At 45.4% G+C, this 21,880-nt stretch overlaps 1 protein-coding gene across 1 annotated transcript in view; it reads right to left on the bottom strand.

Moving 5' to 3' along the window:
• LOC137427329 (uncharacterized) overlaps nt 1-19,643 on the bottom strand; it is a 111,317-nt gene extending 91,674 nt beyond the window's left edge. Inside the window, exon 1 of the mRNA XM_078778385.1 lies at nt 19,588-19,643. The gene's annotated coding sequence lies outside the window, so the exon portion shown is untranslated. The remainder of the gene's footprint in view (nt 1-19,587) is intronic.
• Nucleotides 19,644-21,880: the final 2,237 nt, after the last annotated feature.

The raw sequence follows: 21,880 nt of genomic DNA, 5'->3' as shown, positions 1-21,880 counted from the left end.
CACCCTTTCCAGCCTTCGTTGCTGCTCTACATTAATGACCCATGTCTCGCTCCCATAAATCATAACACTTCTCACACATGCAGCATACACCTTTCCCTTCAGCTTCAACGACACTCCCCTCCTCATCAGCACGCCACTCAGTTCCCGAAACTTCTTCCATGCACATCTCACTCCAGCAACCGTTGCCGAGTCTGATCCACCTTCTCCATTCAGCATGTCTCCGAGATAGCAAAATGTTTTCACGCCTTCCAGCTTCACGCCGTCTCCAAGATCCAACTCAACATTTCCTCCATCTGCAGCTCCCTCTGTGCACACCTTACATTTGAATGTAGCTGCCACACTGGTTAATGACCCTCTCAGACCACTACATTTTTGATGAACCCACTCAGTGCACATTGTACACTGAATGGAGTTCACTCCGACACCCTTCCTGCACACAGCACATGGCCGCTTCCCAGTTCTTTCCACCTCACCACATGCTTTACCACTTGCCATCACCTTCGTCTTTCCTATATTCACCTTCAGACCTTTTGTCTCCATACTTTCCTTCCACTTGCTCATCTTTTCCTTCAGTCCATCCATACTTTCCGCAATCAACACCAGATCATCTGCATACAATAACTCCCACGGTAAACCCTCCTTTACGGTCTCAGCCAGCACCTCCATCACAGCTACAAATAGTAGTGGACTTAGTACCGACCCCTGATGCACTCCCACCTTCACCTCAAACTCACCACTGTTCCCGCCCTTCGTCCTTACAGCTGTGCGCGCTCTTTTGTACATTGCCATCACAACTCTGATCAACCATTCCTCCACTTCTAACTTCCTCAATGCCCATGTCAATACTTCGCGTGGAACCCTATCGAATGCTTTCTCCAAATCAACAAACCCAAGAAACAACTTCTTCCTCTTCTCCATGTACTTCTCCTGCAACTGCCTCACAATAAAGAGCACGTCTGTCGTTCCTCTTCCTGTCATCAGGTGGCTTAGCAACAATTTTTAGGCGTAATGTTACAAGCCGGACAAAAGTCCCAAATTTGGTATGGAGCTTCGTTTGGACCTATCAATTGATTTTAGCCGAGGAGACATCCTGACCATTTCAGATTTTCCTGGATGGCGGCCAAAATTCAAAATGCCACCAGCAAAACTGAAATATCATATATCTCTGGCTGTGGAAGTCACAGATAGACAAATGAGGTATCAAATCAGGGGTTTTTGAGGTCAGTGAAACTGATTCAGGAAAAGGTACATTTCATATGTCACTTATTTTCAAGATGGCGTCCAAAATCCAATATGGCCACCAAGGAAAATCATACTATAATGCAAGGACTTCAAAAGTTTGTTCGCCTAAGGCTCAGGTATCAAAGGATGGATTAACTTGACACTTTGCACACCTATAGATATCGTTTTTGACCGTGTCAATGTGGGCCGTTTTTTTCGATTTCTATCCTAATTCGGGGGGTACGGGGAAAGTAACGTTACTTTGCGGGGGTTCGGTGACCCGGATACGCGTCACACCCTCAGGTCATATGGTTTATTTACAAACACCATGCTTTGATGACGCATGACGGGTACTATCCGTCGTAGATGGGTACTATTGCTAGTTAAAATGATGATATGAGAGTATTAACAGAAATTATCTATTTGTGTCTTTTCAGATAAATCAACATGGAGCTACCTATAGACTTTAGTCGCTGCATTATCTGCCAACAAGAAACAGATGAACAGTTAAAATGTCCACTTCTCAGTCCAGGACCAAACGCTGATAATAAGACATCTGCCTACCAGTCATTCTTGAGTAATGTCGAACATTTCCGCGAGATTGATCAGCTCCCAACTGAACTGAAGTTTGGGAGTGATCAAAGTGTTGACGAACTTGTGAACAATTCTGCATTGTGGCATAAATCGTGTCATTAAAAATTCAACAATGGGAAACTGGCAAGAGCAAGAAAGCGAAAGAAATTCAATCCCGATGGTAGACAACAAATTAAGCACCGGACAATAACCATGATTAGACAATGTTTGTTTTGCGAGAAAGGCGCAGATGAAGGTGACCTCCATCTGGTTTCAACATATGATATGGATGCCAGTCTAAGAGCTATGATCAACTAACTGCAAGATACCCAACTACTTGCGAGGATTGTTGGTGGAGATCTCATAGCTATGGATGCGAAGTATCATCTAAAATGTTTGACTAACCTTAGAAATCGGTATCGCAGTCACATGAGACAGTTACACCATGCAACGGTAAACATTGATGACGTAATGAATGAGTCTAGAGCATTTGTTGAACTCACCAGTTACATTGAAATGTCTGTTAATGCCGGGACTTTCATCTTCAAATTATCCGAGTTACACTCACTGTACGTGAATCGGCTTGAGGCGTTGGGCATCAAAAAGACTATCAACAAAACTAGATTGAAGGAACAGTTACTTGAACGATTTTCTGATGCACAAGTGCAACATGATGGGCGGGGCATCGTTCTAATATTCAAAGAGGGAATATTCAAGCGTGACTTTTCAGAAGATGCCCTGATTCTGGCACGCATGGCAAACATCGTTAGAAAAGATATCTTCCATCATGAAGGATTCAAATTCACTGGCCAGTTTCCACCAGGTTGTCAGAAGAACTCATTAATAATAATAATAATAATTCATTTATTTTGTATAGCGCTTTTCCAGAAGCCCAAAGGCGCTTTGACAGAGTGGCAAACATAATGCATAACAATACATGAAAACAACAATTGCAAAAAGACAAGAATCAATAGGGAAATATTTAAAGCAAAAGGAGGGAGAAGGAGAAGAGATAGTCAGGGGTTAAATGCTGTGGGTTGAATGTTGAATGCAGTGTTGAACAGGTGGGTCTTTAGTGATGTTTTGAATGTGGTGAGTGAGGAGGAGTCTCTGATGGTGTGAGGTAGTGAGTTCCAGAGGGTGGGAGCAGCGATGGAGAAGGCCCTGTCCCCCCAGGATCTGAATTTGGTCCGGATGGAGGGGGTCAGGAGGTTGGTACCAGCAGAGCGGAGGTTGCGGGTGGGAGTGTGTCTGGAGAGGAGGTCAGCCAGGTAGGATGGGGCCAGGTTATGGAGGGCTTTGTATGTCAAGAGGAGGATTTTGTACTGGATTCTCTGGGGGATGGGGAGCCAGTGAAGCTTGTAAAGGACGGGGGTGATGTTACCCTCTAGTCTGAAATTTCTCGTCTCTATGATTCTCAATGGTCCTAATCTGAAAGACCAAGAGAGTAATGAGTCACAAGTGTGCCTAACTATTGGGCAAAACATCATCTACAACATCAAGAAAAGGAAACCTAATTCGCCTGTGAAAGTCTGGCACACTCTTGACCGAGAACCTCCGCTAACAATTTATATTGGCCTCAATATACATGCGCTGACTAGGAGCAAGAAAATCATCCAACAGTTACATACAATGGGTATCAGTGTTTCCTACGACAGGGTGATGCAGCTTGAAGACTGGCTCGCCATAGCTGTATGCGAGAGGTTTGAAGATGATGGTGCAGTAGCTCCGACTATTCTTCGGAAAGGTCTCTTCACTGTAGGAGCTCTTGACAATCTCGACCATAATCCGAGCTCAACCACGTCAAAGACATCTTTCCACGGCACGGGAATAAGTCTTTTCCAATTCCCAAGTGAGAGGGAACCTGGTGTGACTAGACAGCCTGTTGCTATACCACCATCTGGGTCACAGACTCATTCGCTTCCAGGCAGTTATGCCTCTGTTCCTGCTGTTTCGCTGAAGACCACCGATGTTGCTGTTCCACAGAATAATGTTCAACCCATCAAATCTGTTTTACCAGATGCAAGACGTGACGAATATGGCTGGATAGAACATGGTCTTCAACTTGTCAACGATACGGAACTGAGCAAGGATATTTCGCTTACATGGTCTGCCTATCATGCCTCTAAGCAAGAGGTGACAGTAGAGCTGTCAGCTGTATGTGCACTACTTCCTCTGTTTTATGAAAAGTCAGCCACACCTGCAATGATTAAACATGGCATGGATGTCCAAAGGCAAGCTCCAGAGTACCTTAACCCAAGACAAATCCCAGTCACAACATTTGATCAGCCGTTGTTTACGCTCGCCAAGTACGTACAATGGAAATGGCCAGATACGTATGGAGAGAAAGTGCATGTGGTTATGATGGGAGGATTGCACATTGAGATGGCTATATGGAACACTGTTGGAGATTTGTTACAGGGCTCCGGGTGGACAGCAGCCCTTACTGAAGCTGAGGTAGCCTCATCTGGAATTGCTGATTCATTCCTGAAAACAGCTCACCTGACCAGAACTAGACACGCTCACCAAGTTACACTTTTGACCCTTAAGAAGCTTATCGTCGAGGCATTCAACCAGGATCCCAGCGGTGCGAATGATAACGACAGTTTTAATAACTGGCATGAGAGAATGTGTAAAAACTGTCCCACGTTCAAGTTCTGGGATTTGATTACGCAATATGAGATCCTCATTCTCATATTTGTAAGAGCCCACCGGGAGAGGAACTTCACACTGTACATTAGCGTTCTGGAGGAGCTCGTACCTTTGTTTTTCGCATTAGATCATGTGAACTATGCTAGGTGGCTGTCCGTCCATATCAGAGACATGAAATCTCTGCCGAAACCAATCAGAGATGAATTTGAGACTCGCCATCACTGGGTAATCTCGAAGTCAACCCACAGATATTCTGCTATACCCGTTGATCAAGCGCACGAGCAGGAAAACAAAGTTGTGAAGGGTTCCGGTGGTGCAGTAGGACTAACTGAAAATCCAGTCACCTTCAAACGTTGGATGACCTTGGGACCAGAACTCGCCAGACTCATGAAAAGCAGTTCGAGACTGAATATATTCTTGATGATGACCCGGAAAACCCTACGAATTTCGAGCACCATGAACAGGGACTCGCCGCACAGAAAGCGTTCCAGCAACAGGTTGATAGCCTATCTAAAGTCATACAAAAGATGGGCAATCCTTTCCTGGATGATTTTCCTGAGTTAGTAACTCTTGACAGTCGTAACTGCACGAGTGAGACCGTAGTGAATACAATCCGTACACTGGAAGACATTGGTACGAAAAAGTATCAGGACTATGTGACAACAGTCCTTGTGGATCGCACTCGCTCCATACACAATCCGATGTCAAAGAATTCGCTACCCTTATTCTCAACAAAAGTCAAAGCTAAATCCAAGGACGGCAAGAAAGTAAAAGTACGTGAGAACAATATGGCACTCTTCGGACAGTTATACATCTCCTTGCAAAATAGGAATGGTGATATCAATGACTTCTTCGCACATGAGGTTCAGTCATATCCTCCTTCCCTGTCTGACTTTGGCAAGCTGAACCTGCCAGGTACAAAATCTCAATTGTTGCAATGCATCGAGGAGCCGAACCAGACAGAGCCACCTGCATCATTTGACTGCAAAGTCCTGGACGGTGCTGTGATTGTGCACTGCTTGCCTGTAACACATGTCAGAACATTCCACGAATATGCAGACAATGTGTTCATTCCCTACCTGGAACGACAGCTAAAGACCACCAAACGACTGGACCTTGTGTGGGATACATACATACCGAACAGTTTGAAGGAGTCAACCAGGGAAAAACGAGGGAAAGGAACGCGCAGAAAGGTATCTGGTGACACCAAGCTGCCAACAAACTGGAATGACTTCCTCCGTGATCCTATCAACAAGAAAGAACTGTTTGAATTTCTTTCCTCAAAGGTGGCAGAGTTCAACTGTCCCGCAGGCAGTTCGGTATACATCACAGCTGGAGAGAATGTTATATGCATTGGAACTGAGATCGAAATGTCCATGTGCAATCAGGAGGAGGCCGACATGAGGATCGTGGTTCACGTGAAGCATGCATTGGAGAATGGTTCAAAAATTGTCCAAGTGCGCACCGTGGACACAGACATTGTTGTTGTTCTTACTGGCATGTTTCATGATCTTTCACATATTAACTCAGATGTAGACCTATGGGTAGCCTACGGTGTGGGAAAGAACTACACACATTACAGTATCAATGCCATCTGTGCACGCCTCGGTGAACATAAATCAAGGTCCCTACCCATGTTCCACGCCTTCTCAGGATGTGATACCACGTCAGCATTTCGAGGGAAGGGAAAGAAATCATTCTGGCAAGCATGGCATGTATATGATGCAATCACAAATGTTTTCGTACACCTGGCCACACATCCATTTGAGCATGTTGATTTGGAATCTGAAACATTTAAGAAGATCGAGCGACTAGTTATCATAGTGTATGACAAAACAAGCAATTTGACCAATGTAAACAGTGCACGTATGGAGCTCTTCTCCCAGAAGAGTCAAGCTGTAGACAAAATTACACCGACTCAGAATGCACTTCTGCAGCACACAAAGAGGGCAGTGTACCAGGCTGGCATCTGGGTTACCAGCATGTTAGCACAACAAAAACTTCCAAGTCCAGCTGGATATGCTTGGAAAAAAGTCGCCGAATCTTGGGAACCTGTCTGGACAACAATTCCCGAAGCTTCTCGTGCTTGCAGAGAATTTATCAAATGCGGCTGCAAAAGAGATTGTACAGTGTGCAAATGCAGCAAGGCTAATCTCCCTTGTACATCTCTTTGCCGGTGTAAATGTTCTACCAGATCATAAGGTCAGTCACAGCAAAAATACTGGTCTGATGCCACATTTGAACGAATATCATATCATTATTTTAATTTTCTTTGGTGGCCATGTTGGATTTTGGACGCCATCTTGAAAATAAGTGACAAATGAAATGTCCCTTTCCCTGAATCAGTTTCACTGACCTCAAAAACCCCTGATTTGTCTATCTGTGACTTCTACAGCCAGAGATATATGATATTTCAGTTTTGCTGGCGGCATTTTGAATTTTGGCCGCCATATTGGAAAGTCTGAAACGGTCAGGATGGCTCCTAGGCTAAAATCAATTGATAGGTCCAAACGAAGCTCCATACCAAATTTGGGACTTTTGTCCGGCTGGTAACATTAAAGTTGCTAAGCCACCGCACTACTGGCATAAATCCAAACTGCATTTCGTCGATCTTCACCTTCTTCCTTATCCTCCTCTCCAACACCCTTTCCAATACCTTCATTCCATGCTCCAATAACTTTATCGCTCGGTACGAGCCACACTCCAGAGGGTCACCTTTCCCCTTGTATAGAGGGACGAGGGTACTCAGTTCCCAATCCACTGGAATGCGACCTTCTTTCACCACCAGATTACAGATCTCTGTCATTCTCTTCACACCCCAACTTCCTGCTGCCTTCAACATATCTCCCACAACTCCCGTCGGCCCTCCCGCTTTTCTACTCTTCATTGCTTTTATCGCTTCCTCAACTTCCTTCTCAGTTATCTTCTCTGCCGGTCCTAAAACTGGGTTACTCTCTATGTTACCATCCCATTCATTCTCTGTATTCAACAGCATTTCCATATATCTTTTCCATCTTCCTTTAACTCCATCTGGGTCCACAACGATTTGTCCCACTTCATCCTTCAAGCAACTCACCCCCATCACATCACACTCTCTTTCGCTATCTGCTTTGCAATCCTGAATACCGCTCTCTGACCCTCTTCCGAATCCAAGCGTTCTCCGAACATTTTCCTGCATGTCTCCTGCGCCTTTGCTACCTCTTTCTTTGCAGCCTTCTTGGCTGCCTTATAACTTTCATGCTCTGCTTTTTCTGCTCTCGTACCCTTCGCCTTCTGCCACGCCTTGAACTTCTTCCTCTTCTCGTCAATCCTCTTTCCAACTTCATCATCCCACCACCATGTTTCCGAGTGCCTTGGTGGTCCTTTTGTCCATCCACATACCTCACCAACGGCTCCCAACAGACTATCTTTCATTGACATCCAACCACTTTCAAGCTCAACCACATCATCCTCGACCCGACTCAGCCTCTCTTTTAATGCCTCCCTTACTGTCACCTCTTTCAACCTCCACACCTTCATTCTCGGTTGGTACTTCACCCGCCGAGCTCTCCTCGCACCTTTCACCCTTATGTCGCAGACAACCAAGTGGTGCTGTGAAACAGCCTCCTCCCCCGGGATCACCTTTGTGTGCCGGAGGTGCCCCCTATCTCGCCTACGCACCATCAGGTAGTCAACAGTTGTCGTCGACCCACCTGACGTGTATGTAACAAGCTTATTATCCCCTTTCTGGAACTGAGTATTACAAATCAACAAATCAGCTCCATCAGCATACTCCAAAATCCTTTCACCTTCTCCATTTCTCACACCATATCCGTAACCCAAATTAACTCCCTCAAAACCGTCCATACTCCTTCCCACATGTCCATTTAGGTCTCCTCCTACCACAACAACTTCCTCATCTTTCACGTTTTCCATCAGCTTCTCTATCGCACACCAGAACTTGTCCTTCTCTTCATCGCTCCGACCAACCCTTTGGAGCATATCCCTAAAAACATACTATGACATAACTAATCTTCTAAATGGGCCTACGTGTTGTTTGTGGCCTAACTATGGGGTGCAACCTTTAACCTTTAATGATGGTACCTGTGTGGGTTCTCAAAACCGCAACAATATCATTTCTCCCACCTTCAGGAAGCCGGATGGACATTAATTAAATTACCAAAAATGTATTCAATGCTCAATGGACACACCACATTGTCCCTCACCCCTTTGTCCCTCCACTCTCAATTGGAGTTCTGGTTTATAAAGTGCTAAAACTTACTCAACAAACAGGACTAAAAGTAATTATATCATACAATTGGCTGTAATACCATGTTCTCACTTGAACGATTTTCTGCGCGAAGCGAATGCCGTGCGACTACCAAATCGCACAGGGTGTATGGGAGTCGCACGGCAGTCTGTTGATTATTCGCACAGCTTGTGGGGGTGTCGTGTGTAATCACTGGTAATTCAGACGGGTCGCATGCCCGTGCGAGTTTTTTCAACTGTTGAAAATTTCCATACGGCTGTTGCACGTTTTGCATAGTTCGCATTGGTCGCATCGGGGTCGCACGGCAGTCGCACGGCAGTCTGATAGGATGCACGGGAGTCTGAGCCATGCGACTCCCAGCAGACCCTGTGCGACTCCCGTGCGACATCCATCAGACTGCCGTGCAACTGCCGGGCAACTGCCGTGCAACCTGTGCGAATCCCGTGAGAGCCCGGTGTGACTGCCATCAGACTGTTGTACAAGCTGTAGGAATCTCATGCAAGTGCGGTGCAACCCCATGCAAGCACGGTGCCACTGCTGTAAAACCTGAGTGGATCTCACCAACAAACATATAAAAAGCGGCCTCGGCTGCCACAAAATCATTTGCTACCTGATGTTCAAGCTGTCCACATCAAGATGGAAGACAACCAGAGAAGACTGAGGCTGCTGGGGCTCCTTGCAGCACTGCAAGCAGATGATGCGCGCAACAACCGACTGATGGCCCAAGTGCTGGCACAGAGATGAAGAAGAAGACGGCAGAGGTGGGCCAAGCGCTACCAGACCAGGCCATGGCTGCTGCGAAGGCCCCTCCACGGCCAATACGAGCAACTGATGGTGGAGCTGAGGGAAGAAGACGTGTCAGCCTTCCGCAACTTCGTGCGTGTCGAGCCCCGCATGTTCCAGGAGCTGCTCGACTGGCTGGGTCCGAGGCTGGAGAAGAAGAACACGTGGTGTCGGAAGGCACTCGTCCCTGGTCTCAAGCTGGCCATCACCCTGAGGCATCTGACGACCGGCGACAGCTACAAGTCACTGATGTTCTCATTCAGAGTGGCCCACAACACCATCAGCAACATCATCAGCAACATCATCGTCGAGGTCTGCGAGGCAATCCTGGCCGAGTACGCTGACGAGGTCATCTCCACCCCCTCAACACCAGAAGGCTGGATGGAGATCGCTGAGATGTTTGGCTGCAGATGGAACTTCCATCACGCCCTGGGTGCTCTCGACGGCAAGCACATCCGCATCCGGTGTCCAGCCAACGCAGGCTCGCTGTACAACAACTACAAAGGCTATCACTCCGTGGTGCTCATGGCCTTGGTTGACGCAGACTACAAGTTTGTGTGGGTGAGCTGCGGTGCCAACGGCTCTGTGTCCGACACCCAACTGTGGAACCAGTGCGAACTGAAGACGGCCATCGAAGACAAGCAGATCGGCTTCCCAGATGCAGAGCCTCTTCCCGGAGATGACCAAGACACGCCGTTCTTCTTCATCGGCGATGATGCGTTTGCCCTCAAGACTTTTATGATGAAGCCCTTCTCGCGAAGAAACATGGCCAATGATGAGTGCATCTTCAACGACCGCCTTTCGGGGGTGAGAAGAATCATCGAGAACACCTTCGGCATCCTCGCCAACCCGTTCATGTGTCTGCTCACCGCTTTCCGCCAGAAGCCCGACACAGTGGTTGCAATGGTGATGTCCTGCTGCAGCCTCCACAACCTCATGAGGCTGTGCTACCCGACACTCCAGAACATGGTGGTCGACCAGGAGGGCGAGGCCCACTAAGTGGTCCGTGGCGCCTGGAGGGACGATGCCCGACTCGACGACCTGGAGGCCATGGGGCCCGGCAACCTGAGCACGAAGGCAGCAAAGAGGCAGCGACTCTACCTGAAGCACTATTACAACAGCCCAGTCAGTGCGGTGCCGTGGCAGAATGACATGATCTGAAGAAATCTTCATTGCTCGGGGGTCAAACCCCGGGCGCGCTCGAAGCGCGCTCTCCTGAGGGTGGACACACACTTGTTTCGGGCTTTGTGAAAGGAAATGAGATTTCCTTCTGTTGGATTTGCTTTCCAGGAGACGAAAGCAAGTCGTTTCTGGGCAACAGCCTCGCCACAAGATTCCGTGTACCATGGACGGGAGGAAGGGTATGACAACTGAAGACGAGATGGGATAAATCTGTGCATGAGAGAGCGCAATTTACTTTGGAAGAATTCCCAGGATGAGTTGATGTCAGAGGCGGTAGAGATGGGAGACCAGTCCAGATGATTGATGGCTGCTTGAAGACCGTACCAATTGGCCTGAGTGAAATGCATATAATGAAACAAATGACATAACTAGACCGCCACTCAGTAGAGCGCAAACTCTCGCCGTGGGTGGCCGCTGCTGAGCCCTATCTTCCAATTGTAAAAAATCCTTCAAAAAATTCCTGGACCCGGAATAATATCATGAGCTTCACCAAAAACGAAACAATTCTTCCTTATCCCAAGGACAATCATCCCAACAACTTTCATCCAAATCCGTTTAGAACTTTTCGAGATATCTTGTTCACAAACGAACACACACACACACACACACACACACACACACACACACACACACACACACACACACACACACACACACACACACACACACACACACACACACACACACACACACACACACACACACACACACACACACACACACACACACACACACACACACACACACACACACGATCAAATGCATTACTCCTGAGCGGGAGTAATGATCAAAACAAGTCAATTCTTCCTATGGAAAGTGAAACGATAATAACAATCAGTGCAATAAAGTTGATGTGTGACGTCACTGCGATTGTCTCACAAAATCAATTTAATCAGACAGAGGATTCATGAATGACATCTTTCGTGGATGTTTTCATGCAGACATGCCCACAACTCTCTCAATATCGAACTCAATATCTTTGTGCACATCGAACAACAACATAGGAGTGAATCAGCCGTTGTTGTTGATTGTTGTTCAATCAGGAAATTAATATTTATTACCATCATTTCTCCATTCTGTGATATCAGTCCTGATTACAACCAACATCACCCATTAATATCTCACTAACCTCCTCTGCTACCTCCCTCAACCTCACCTCATCGCCCTTGGTTTACCCTCAGATTACCCGTTTTACATTTACTCCCCTTCAAAAGATCAAATATCAGATTCTACATTCAGGGATTTCATTGATGACTTCATCAGGTAACAACGTCATTGAGCGTCTCCCATGTCTGACACGATTGAACTTCGGTCCAAAGAGTAGAGAATGTAAATATATTTAACAAACACGTCATAATCTGTACCACCACATTGTGTTCTCTTCAGGAATATGTTTAAAAACCCGAAATCTCCACAACTCTTCCCCTCCTCACGTAGATGTTTAAAAACCCGAAATCTCCACAACTCTTCCCCTCCTCACGTAGATGTTTAAAAACGCGAAATCTCCACAACTCTTCACCTCCTCACGTAGATGTTTAAAAACCCGAAATCTCCACAACTCTTCACCTCCTCACGAAGTTTAAAAACCCGAAATCTCCACAACTCTTCACCTCCTCACGAAGATGTTTAAAAACCCCAAATCTCCACAACTCTTCACCTCCTCAATGAAGATGTTTAAAAACCCCAAATCTCCACAACTCTTCACCTCCTCACGAAGATGTTTAAAAACCCCAAATCTCCACAACTCTTCACCTCCTCACGAACATGTTTAAAAACCCGAAATCTCCACAACTCTTCACCTCCTCACGAACATGTTTAAAAACCCGAAATCTCCACAACTCTTCACCTCCTCACGAACATGTTTAAAAACTCGAAATCTCCACAACACTTCACCTCTGCACGAAGATGTTTAAAAACCCGAAATTCCACAACACTTCACCTCCTCACAAACGTTTAAAACCCCTAAATCTCCACAACTCTTCACCTCCTCTCGAAGATGTTTAAAAACACAAAATGTCCACAACTCTTCCCCTCCTCACGAACATGACTAAAAAACCCAAATCTCCACAACTCTTCACCTCCTCCCGAAGATGTTTAAAAACACGAAATCCCCACAACTCTTCCCCTCCTCACGAAGATGTTTAAAAACCCCAAATCTCCACAACTCTTCACCTCCTCATGAACATGTTTAAAAACCCCAAATCTCCACAACACTTCACCTCCTTAGGAACATGTTTAAAAACCCGAAATCTCCACAACACTTCACCTCCTTATGAACATGTTTAAAAACCCGAAATCTCCACAACTCTTCACCTCCTCACGAAGATGTTTAAAAACCCGAAATGTCCACAACTCTTCACCTCCTCATGAAGATGTTTAAAAACCCGAAATCTCCACAACTCTTCCCCTCCTCACGAACTTGATTAAAAACCCGAAATCTCCACAACTCTTCACCTCCTCACGAAGATGTTTAAAAACCCGAAATGTCCACAACTCTTCCCCTCCTCACGAATATGTTTTAAAAACCCGAAATCTCCACAACTTTTCCCCTCCTCACGAATATGTTTTAAAAACCCGAAATCTCCACAACTCTTCTCCTCCTCACGAACTTGATTAAAAACCCAAAATCTCCACAACACTTCACCTCCTTACGAAGATGTTTAAAACCCGAAATGTCCACAACTCTTCACCTCCTCACGAACATGTTTAAAAACCCGAAATGTCCACAACTTTTCCCCTCCTCACGAATATGTAAAAAAACCCGAAATCTCCACAACTCTTCCCCTCATCACGAAGATGTTTAAAAACCCGAAATCTCAACTCTTCTCCTCCTCACGAAGATGTTTAAAAACCCGAAATCTCCACATCTCTTCACCTCCTCACGAACATGTTAAAAAACCCGAAATCTCCACAACTCTTCACCTTCTCACGAACATGTTTAAAAACCCGAAATCTCCACAACTCTTCTCCTCCTCACGAACTTGATTAAAACCCCGAAATCTCCACAACTCTTCCCCTCCTCACGAACTTGATTAAAAACCCAAAATCTCCACAACACTTCACCTCCTTATGAACATGTTTAAAAACACGAAATCTCCACAACACTTCACCTCCTCACGAAGATGTTTAAAAACCCGAAATGTCCACAACTCTTCACCTCCTCATGAAGATGTTTAAAAACCCGAAATCTCCACAACTCTTCCCCTCCTCACGAACTTGATTAAAAACTCCAAATCTCCACAACACTTCACCTCCTTACGAACATGTTTAAAAACGCGAAATCTCCACAACTCTTCACCTCCTCACGAACATGTTTAAAAACGCGAAATCTCCACAACTCTTCACCTCCTCACGAACATGTTTAAAAACCCCAAATCTTCACAACTCTTCACCTCCTCACGAAGATGTTTAAAAACCCGAAATCTCCACAACTCTTCACCTCCTCACGAAGAAGTTTAAAAACCCGAAATCTCCACAACTCTTCACCTCCTCACAAAGATGTTTGAAAACCCGAAATCCCCACAACACTTCACCTCCTCACGAAGATGTTTAAAAACCCCAAATCTCCACAACTCTTCACCTCCTCATGAAGATGTTTAAAAACCCCAAATCTCCACAACTCTTCACCTCCTCACGAACATGTTTAAAACCCCGAAATCTCCACAACTCTTCACCTCCTCACGAAGATGTTAAAAAACCCGAAATCTCCACAACTCTTCACACCTCCTCACGAAGATGTTTAAAAACCCCAAATCTCCACAACTCTTCACCTCCTCATGAAGATGTTTAAAAACCCCAAATCTCCACAACTCTTCACCTCCTCACGAACATGTTTAAAACCCCGAAATCTCCACAACTCTTCACCTCCTCACGAAGATGTTTAAAAACCCCAAATCTCCATAACTCTTCACTTCCTCACGAACATGTTTAAAAACCGAAAATCTCCACAACTCTTCACCTCCTCACGAAGATGTTTGAAAACCCGAAATCTCCACAACACTTCACCTCCTCACGAAGATGTTTAAAAACCCCAAATCTCCACAACTCTTCACCTCCTCATGAAGATGTTTGAAAACCCGAAATCTCCACAACTCTTCCCCTCCTCACGAACATGTTTGAAAACCCCAAATCTTCACAACTCTTCTCCTCCTCACGAACATGTTTAAAAACCCGAAATCTCCACAACTCTTCCCCTCCTCACGAACTTGATTAAAAACCCAAAATCTCCACAACACTTCACCTCCTTAGGAACATGTTTAAAAACCCGAAATCTCCACAACACTTCACCACCTTATGAACATGTTTAAAAACCCGAAATCTCCACAACTCTTCACATCCTCACGAAGATGTTTAAAAACCCGAAATGTCCACAACTCTTCACCTCCTCATGAAGATGTTTAAAAACCCGAAATCTCCACAACTCTTCCCCTACTCACGAACTTGATTAAAAACCCCAAATCTCCACAACACTTCACCTCCTTACGAACATGTTTAAAAACGCGAAATCTCCACAACTCTTCACCTCCTCACGAACATGTTTAAAAACGCGAAATCTCCACAACTCTTCACCTCCTCACGAACATGTTTAAAAACCCCAAATCTTCACAACTCTTCACCTCCTCACGAAGATGTTTAAAAACCCGAAATCTCCACAACTCTTCACCTCCTCACGAAGAAGTTTAAAAACCCGAAATCTCCACAACTCTTCACCTCCTCACAAAGATGTTTAAAAACCCCAAATCTCCATAACTCTTCACCTCCTCACGAACATGTTTAAAAACCGAAAATCTCCACAACTCTTCACCTCCTCACGAAGATGTTTGAAAACCCGAAATCTCCACAACACTTCACCTCCTCACGAAGATGTTTAAAAACCTGAAATGTCCACAACTCTTCACCTCCTCACGAAGATGTTTAAAAACTCGAAATCTCCACAACACTTCCCCTCTGCACGAAGATGTTTAAAACCCCGAAATTCCACAACACTTCACCTCCTCACAAACGTTTAAAACCCCTAAATCTCCACAACTCTTCACCTCCTCTCGAAGGTGTTTAAAAACACAAAATGTCCATAACACTTCCCCTCCTCACGAACATGTTTAAAAACCCGAAATCTCCACAACTTTTCCCCTCCTCACGAATGACTAAAAACCCGAAATCTCCACAACTCTTCACCTCCTCCCGAAGATGTTTAAAAACACGAAATCTCCACAACTCTTCACCTCCTCACGAATATGTTTAAAAACCCGAAATCTCCACAACTCTTCACCTCCTCACGAACATGTTTAAAAACGCGAAATCTCCACAACTCTTCACCTCCTCACGAACATGTTTAAAAACCCCAAATCTTCACAACTCTTCACCTCCTCACGAAGATGTTTAAAAACCCGAAATCTCCACAACTCTTCACCTCCTCACGAAGAAGTTTAAAAACCCGAAATCTCCACAACTCTTCACCTCCTCACAAAGATGTTTGAAAACCCGAAATCTCCACAACACTTCACCTCCTCACGAAGATGTTTAAAAACCCCAAATCTCCACAACTCTTCACCTCCTCATGAAGATGTTTAAAAATCCCAAATCTCCACAACTCTTCACCTCCTCACGAACATGTTTAAAACCCCGAAATCTCCACAACTCTTCACCTCCTCACGAAGATGTTTGAAAACCCGAAATCTCCACAACTCTTCACCTCCTCACAAAGATGTTTAAAAACCCCAAATCTCCATAACTCTTCACCTCCTCACGAACATGTTTAAAAACCGAAAATCTCCACAACTCTTCACCTCCTCACGAAGATGTTTGAAAACCCGAAATCTCCACAACACTTCACCTCCTCACGAAGATGTTTAAAAACCCCAAATCTCCACAACTCTTCACCTCCTCATGAAGATGTTTGAAAACCCGAAATCTCCACAACTCTTCCCCTCCTCACGAACATGTTTGAAAACCCCAAATCTTCACAACTCTTCTCCTCCTCACGAACATGTTTAAAAACCCGAAATCTCCACAACTCTTCCCCTCCTCACGAACTTGATTAAAAACCCAAAATCTCCACAACACTTCACCTCCTTAGGAACATGTTTAAAAACCCGAAATCTCCACAACACTTCACCTCCTTATGAACACGTTTAAAAACCCGAAATCTCCACAACTCTTCACATCCTCACGAAGATGTTTAAAAACCCGAAATGTCCACAACTCTTCACCTCCTCATGAAGATGTTTAAAAACCCGAAATCTCCACAACTCTTCCCCTACTCACGAACTTGATTAAAAACCCCAAATCTCCACAACACTTCACCTCCTTACGAACATGTTTAAAAACGCGAAATCTCCACAACTCTTCACCTCCTCACGAACATGTTTAAAACCCGAAATGTCCACAACTCTTCACCTCCTCACGAACATGTTTAAAAACCCGAAATGTCCACAACTTTTCCCCTCCTCACGAATATGTTAAAAAACCCGAAATCTCCACAACTCTTCCCCTCATCACGAAGATGTTTAAAAACCCGAAATCTCAACTCTTCTCCTCCTCACGAAGATGTTTAAAAACCCGAAATCTCCACATCTCTTCACCTCCTCACGAACATGTTAAAAAACCCGAAATCTCCACAACTCTTCACCTTCTCACGAACATGTTTAAAAACCCGAAATCTCCACAACTCTTCTCCTCCTCACGAACTTGATTAAAACCCCGAAATCTCCACAACTCTTCCCCTCCTCACGAACTTGATTAAAAACCCAAAATCTCCACAACACTTCACCTCCTTAGGAACATGTTTAAAAACCCGAAATCTCCACAACACTTCACCTCCTTATGAACATGTTTAAAAACACGAAATCTCCACAACACTTCACCTCCTCACGAAGATGTTTAAAAACCCGAAATGTCCACAACTCTTCACCTCCTCATGAAGATGTTTAAAAACCCGAAATCTCCACAACTCTTCCCCTCCTCACGAACTTGATTAAAAACTCCAAATCTCCACAACACTTCACCTCCTTACGAACATGTTTAAAAACGCGAAATATCCACAACTCTTCACCTCCTCACGAACATGTTTAAAAACGCGAAATCTCCACAACTCTTCACCTCCTCATGAAGATGTTTAAAAACCCCAAATCTCCACAACTCTTCACCTCCTCACGAACATGTTTAAAACCCCGAAATCTCCACAACTCTTCACCTCCTCACGAAGATGTTAAAAAACCCGAAATCTCCACAACTCTTCACACCTCCTCACGAAGATGTTTAAAAACCCCAAATCTCCACAACTCTTCACCTCCTCATGAAGATGTTTAAAAACCCCAAATCTCCACAACTCTTCACCTCCTCACGAACATGTTTAAAACCCCGAAATCTCCACAACTCTTCACCTCCTCACGAAGATGTTTGAAAACCCGAAATCTCCACAACTCTTCACCTCCTCACAAAGATGTTTAAAAACCCCAAATCTCCATAACTCTTCACCTCCTCACGAACATGTTTAAAAACCGAAAATCTCCACAACTCTTCACCTCCTCACGAAGATGTTTGAAAACCCGAAATCTCCACAACACTTCACCTCCTCACGAAGATGTTTAAAAACCCCAAATCTCCACAACTCTTCACCTCCTCATGAAGATGTTTGAAAACCCGAAATCTCCACAACTCTTCCCCTCCTCACGAACATGTTTGAAAACCCCAAATCTTCACAACTCTTCTCCTCCTCACGAACATGTTTAAAAACCCGAAATCTCCACAACTCTTCCCCTCCTCACGAACTTGATTAAAAACCCAAAATCTCCACAACACTTCACCTCCTTAGGAACATGTTTAAAAACCCGAAATCTCCACAACACTTCACCTCCTTATGAACATGTTTAAAAACCCGAAATCTCCACAACTCTTCACATCCTCACGAAGATGTTTAAAAACCCGAAATGTCCACAACTCTTCACCTCCTCATGAAGATGTTTAAAAACCCGAAATCTCCACAACTCTTCCCCTACTCACGAACTTGATTAAAAACCCCAAATCTCCACAACACTTCACCTCCTTACGAACATGTTTAAAAACGCGAAATCTCCACAACTCTTCACCTCCTCACGAACATGTTTAAAAACGCGAAATCTCCACAACTCTTCACCTCCTCACGAACATGTTTAAAAACCCCAAATCTTCACAACTCTTCACCTCCTCACGAAGATGTTTAAAAACCCGAAATCTCCACAACTCTTCACCTCCTCACGAAGAAGTTTAAAAACCCGAAATCTCCACAACTCTTCACCTCCTCACAAAGATGTTTAAAAACCCCAAATCTCCATAACTCTTCACCTCCTCACGAACATGTTTAAAAACCGAAAATCTCCACAACTCTTCACCTCCTCACGAAGATGTTTGAAAACCCGAAATCTCCACAACACTTCACCTCCTCACGAAGATGTTTAAAAACCTGAAATGTCCACAACTCTTCACCTCCTCACGAAGATGTTTAAAAACTCGAAATCTCCACAACACTTCCCCTCTGCACGAAGATGTTAAAAAACCCGAAATTCCACAACACTTCACCTCCTCACAAACGTTTAAAACCCCTAAATCTCCACAACTCTTCACCTCCTCTCGAAGGTGTTTAAAAACACAAAATGTCCATAACACTTCCCCTCCTCACGAACATGTTTAAAAACCCGAAATCTCCACAACTTTTCCCCTCCTCACGAATGACTAAAAACCCGAAATCTCCACAACTCTTCACCTCCTCCCGAAGATGTTTAAAAACACGAAATCTCCACAACTCTTCACCTCCTCACGAAGATGTTTAAAAACCCCAAATCTCCACAACTCTTCACCTCCTCACGAACATGTTTAAAAACCCCAAATCTCCACAACTCTCCTCCTCCTCACGAACATGTTTAAAAATCCCAAATCTCCACAACACTTACCGGTGCCGCATTCACAACCCGCTTTGTTTGTAAAATGTTCTTTCCCTGTTTCTGGAGCGGGAACCGGACCCGCGCAGGATTCTTCTTCTTCGAAAAAAATTATTACGTTCTCTCAACCCACGAGCGTGTATTACCAGAACATTGTTTCCCGATTAAAATTTTGTTAAACACAAAAATATCCATCGCTGAGAAAACGAGGAAAAAGACGATTCGACCAACCAAGCTAGAAGATACACCCCCGTTTGTATTTTGAGAGTTCTCCACGGCTGAAGGGTTGTTGTTTATTGTTAATTTCCCGGTTGTTGCACCACAAGATACTTTGTCTGGTTTGTCCATCATTACCTCATTGCTGCGGCTGAAGTGACCTCCTTCCCCCATCTGTTGCTCCTCTTCATTTTCTTCTCCTGTGTCCTGAACCGTTCCGCGTTCCAGCTTCTCCACGAGCCTCGCCACTGAATGTAAAACAAACATGTCTGGGTGCATTGGAGAGTCAAATGTCAATGCAACGGATGGAGAGAAGGAAGAATGAGAGGAAGAACAAAAATGAGAGGAGAGCAAGAGCTTTGCAGAAATCATCTTTAATGGGGTGTGTGAGGGAGAGATGGACACGGAGAGTGTGACTGTGTGAGGGAGAGATGGACACGGAGAGTGACTGTGTGAGGGAGAGATGGACACGGAGAGTGCGACTGTGTGAGGGAGAGATGGGCACGGAGAGTGTGACTGTGTGAGGGAGAGATGGGCACGGAGAGTGTGACTGTGTGAGGGAGAGATGGGCACGGAGAGTGTGACTGTGTGAGGGAGAGATGGACACGTAGAGTGTGACTGTGTGAGGGAGAGATGGACATGGAGAGTGTGACTGTGTGAGGGAGAGATGGACACGGAGAGGGTGACTGTGTGAGGGAGAGATGGACACGGAGAGTGTGACTGTGTGAGGGAGAGATGGACAAAGAGAGTGTGACTGTGTGAGGGAGAGATGGACACGGAGAGTGTGACTGTGTGAGGGAGAGATGGACACGGAGAGTGTGACTGTGTGAGGGAGAGATGGACACGGAGAGTGTGACTGTGTGAGGAAGAGATGAACACGGAGAGTGTGACTGTGTGAGGAAGAGATGGACACGGAGAGTGTGACTGTGTGAGGGAGAGATGGACACGGAGAGTGTGACTGTGTGAGGGAGAGATGGACACGGAGAGTGTGACTGTGAGGAAGAGATGGACACGGAGAGTGTGACTGTGAGGAAGAGATGGACACGGAGAGTGTGACTGTGTGAGGAAGAGATGGACACGGAGAGTGTGACTGTGAGGAAGAGATGGACACGGAGAGTGTGACTGTGTGAGGAAGAGATGGACACGGAGAGTGTGACTGTGTGAGGAAGAGATGGACACGGAGAGTGTGACTGTGTGAGGAAGAGATGGACACGGAGAGAGTGACTGTGTGAGGAAGAGATGAACACGGAGAGTGTGACCGTGTGAGGAAGAGATGGACACGGAGAGTGTGACCGTGTGAGGGAGAGATGGACACGGAGAGTGTGACTGTGTGAGGGAGAGATGGACACGGAGAGTGTGACTGTGTGAGGGAGAGATAGACACGGAGAGTGTGACTGTGTGAGGGAGAGATGGACACGGAGAGTGTGACTGTGTGAGGAAGAGATGGACATGGAGAGTGTGACTGTGTGAGGAAGAGATGGACACGGAGAGTGTGACTGTGTGAGGAAGAGATGGACACGGAGAGTGTGACTGTGTGAGGAAGAGATGGACACGGAGAGTGTGACTGTGAGGGAGAGATGGACACGGAGAGTGTGGCTGTGTGAGGGAGAGATGGACACAGAGAGTGTGACTGTGTGAGGGAGAGATGGACACGGAGAGTGTGACTGGGTGAGGGAGAGATGGACACGGAGAGTGTGACTGGGTGAGGGAGAGTGGGAAAGAAGGGAATGAGCTCGGATTGGAAGTGCCGTAAACAAGACCGAATAAAAACATGGAGGAAATATTTTGGCGCTCACCTGGTGGAATAAACAGTACACTGCACCGACTAAAGGTATTTTAAACCAATTTCAATGGTTGCGAGTAGACAGGGCAGCATGTAGAATCGTACATCCATAATCATAAGACTTTAAATAAACAAACAAAAAATACCCATATTGGGGGGGAAACCACCCTCTTCCCCCACCTCCACTCTCACCACTTGTACCTCCTCAGATCCCAATTTTTCCAATGCCTTGAACAAACATTGGTACATCACGGATGATGAAGGTTATGGTGACGTTTAATCAAAATCGTGTGTTGGTCCTGAGAA

Source organism: Myxine glutinosa, chromosome 5, assembly GCF_964187855.1.
Source record: "Myxine glutinosa chromosome 5, kmMyxGlut1.1, whole genome shotgun sequence".
In the NCBI taxonomy this organism is placed as follows: domain Eukaryota; kingdom Metazoa; phylum Chordata; class Myxini; order Myxiniformes; family Myxinidae; genus Myxine; species Myxine glutinosa.
This window is presented reverse-complemented; position numbering and strand designations above follow the sequence as displayed.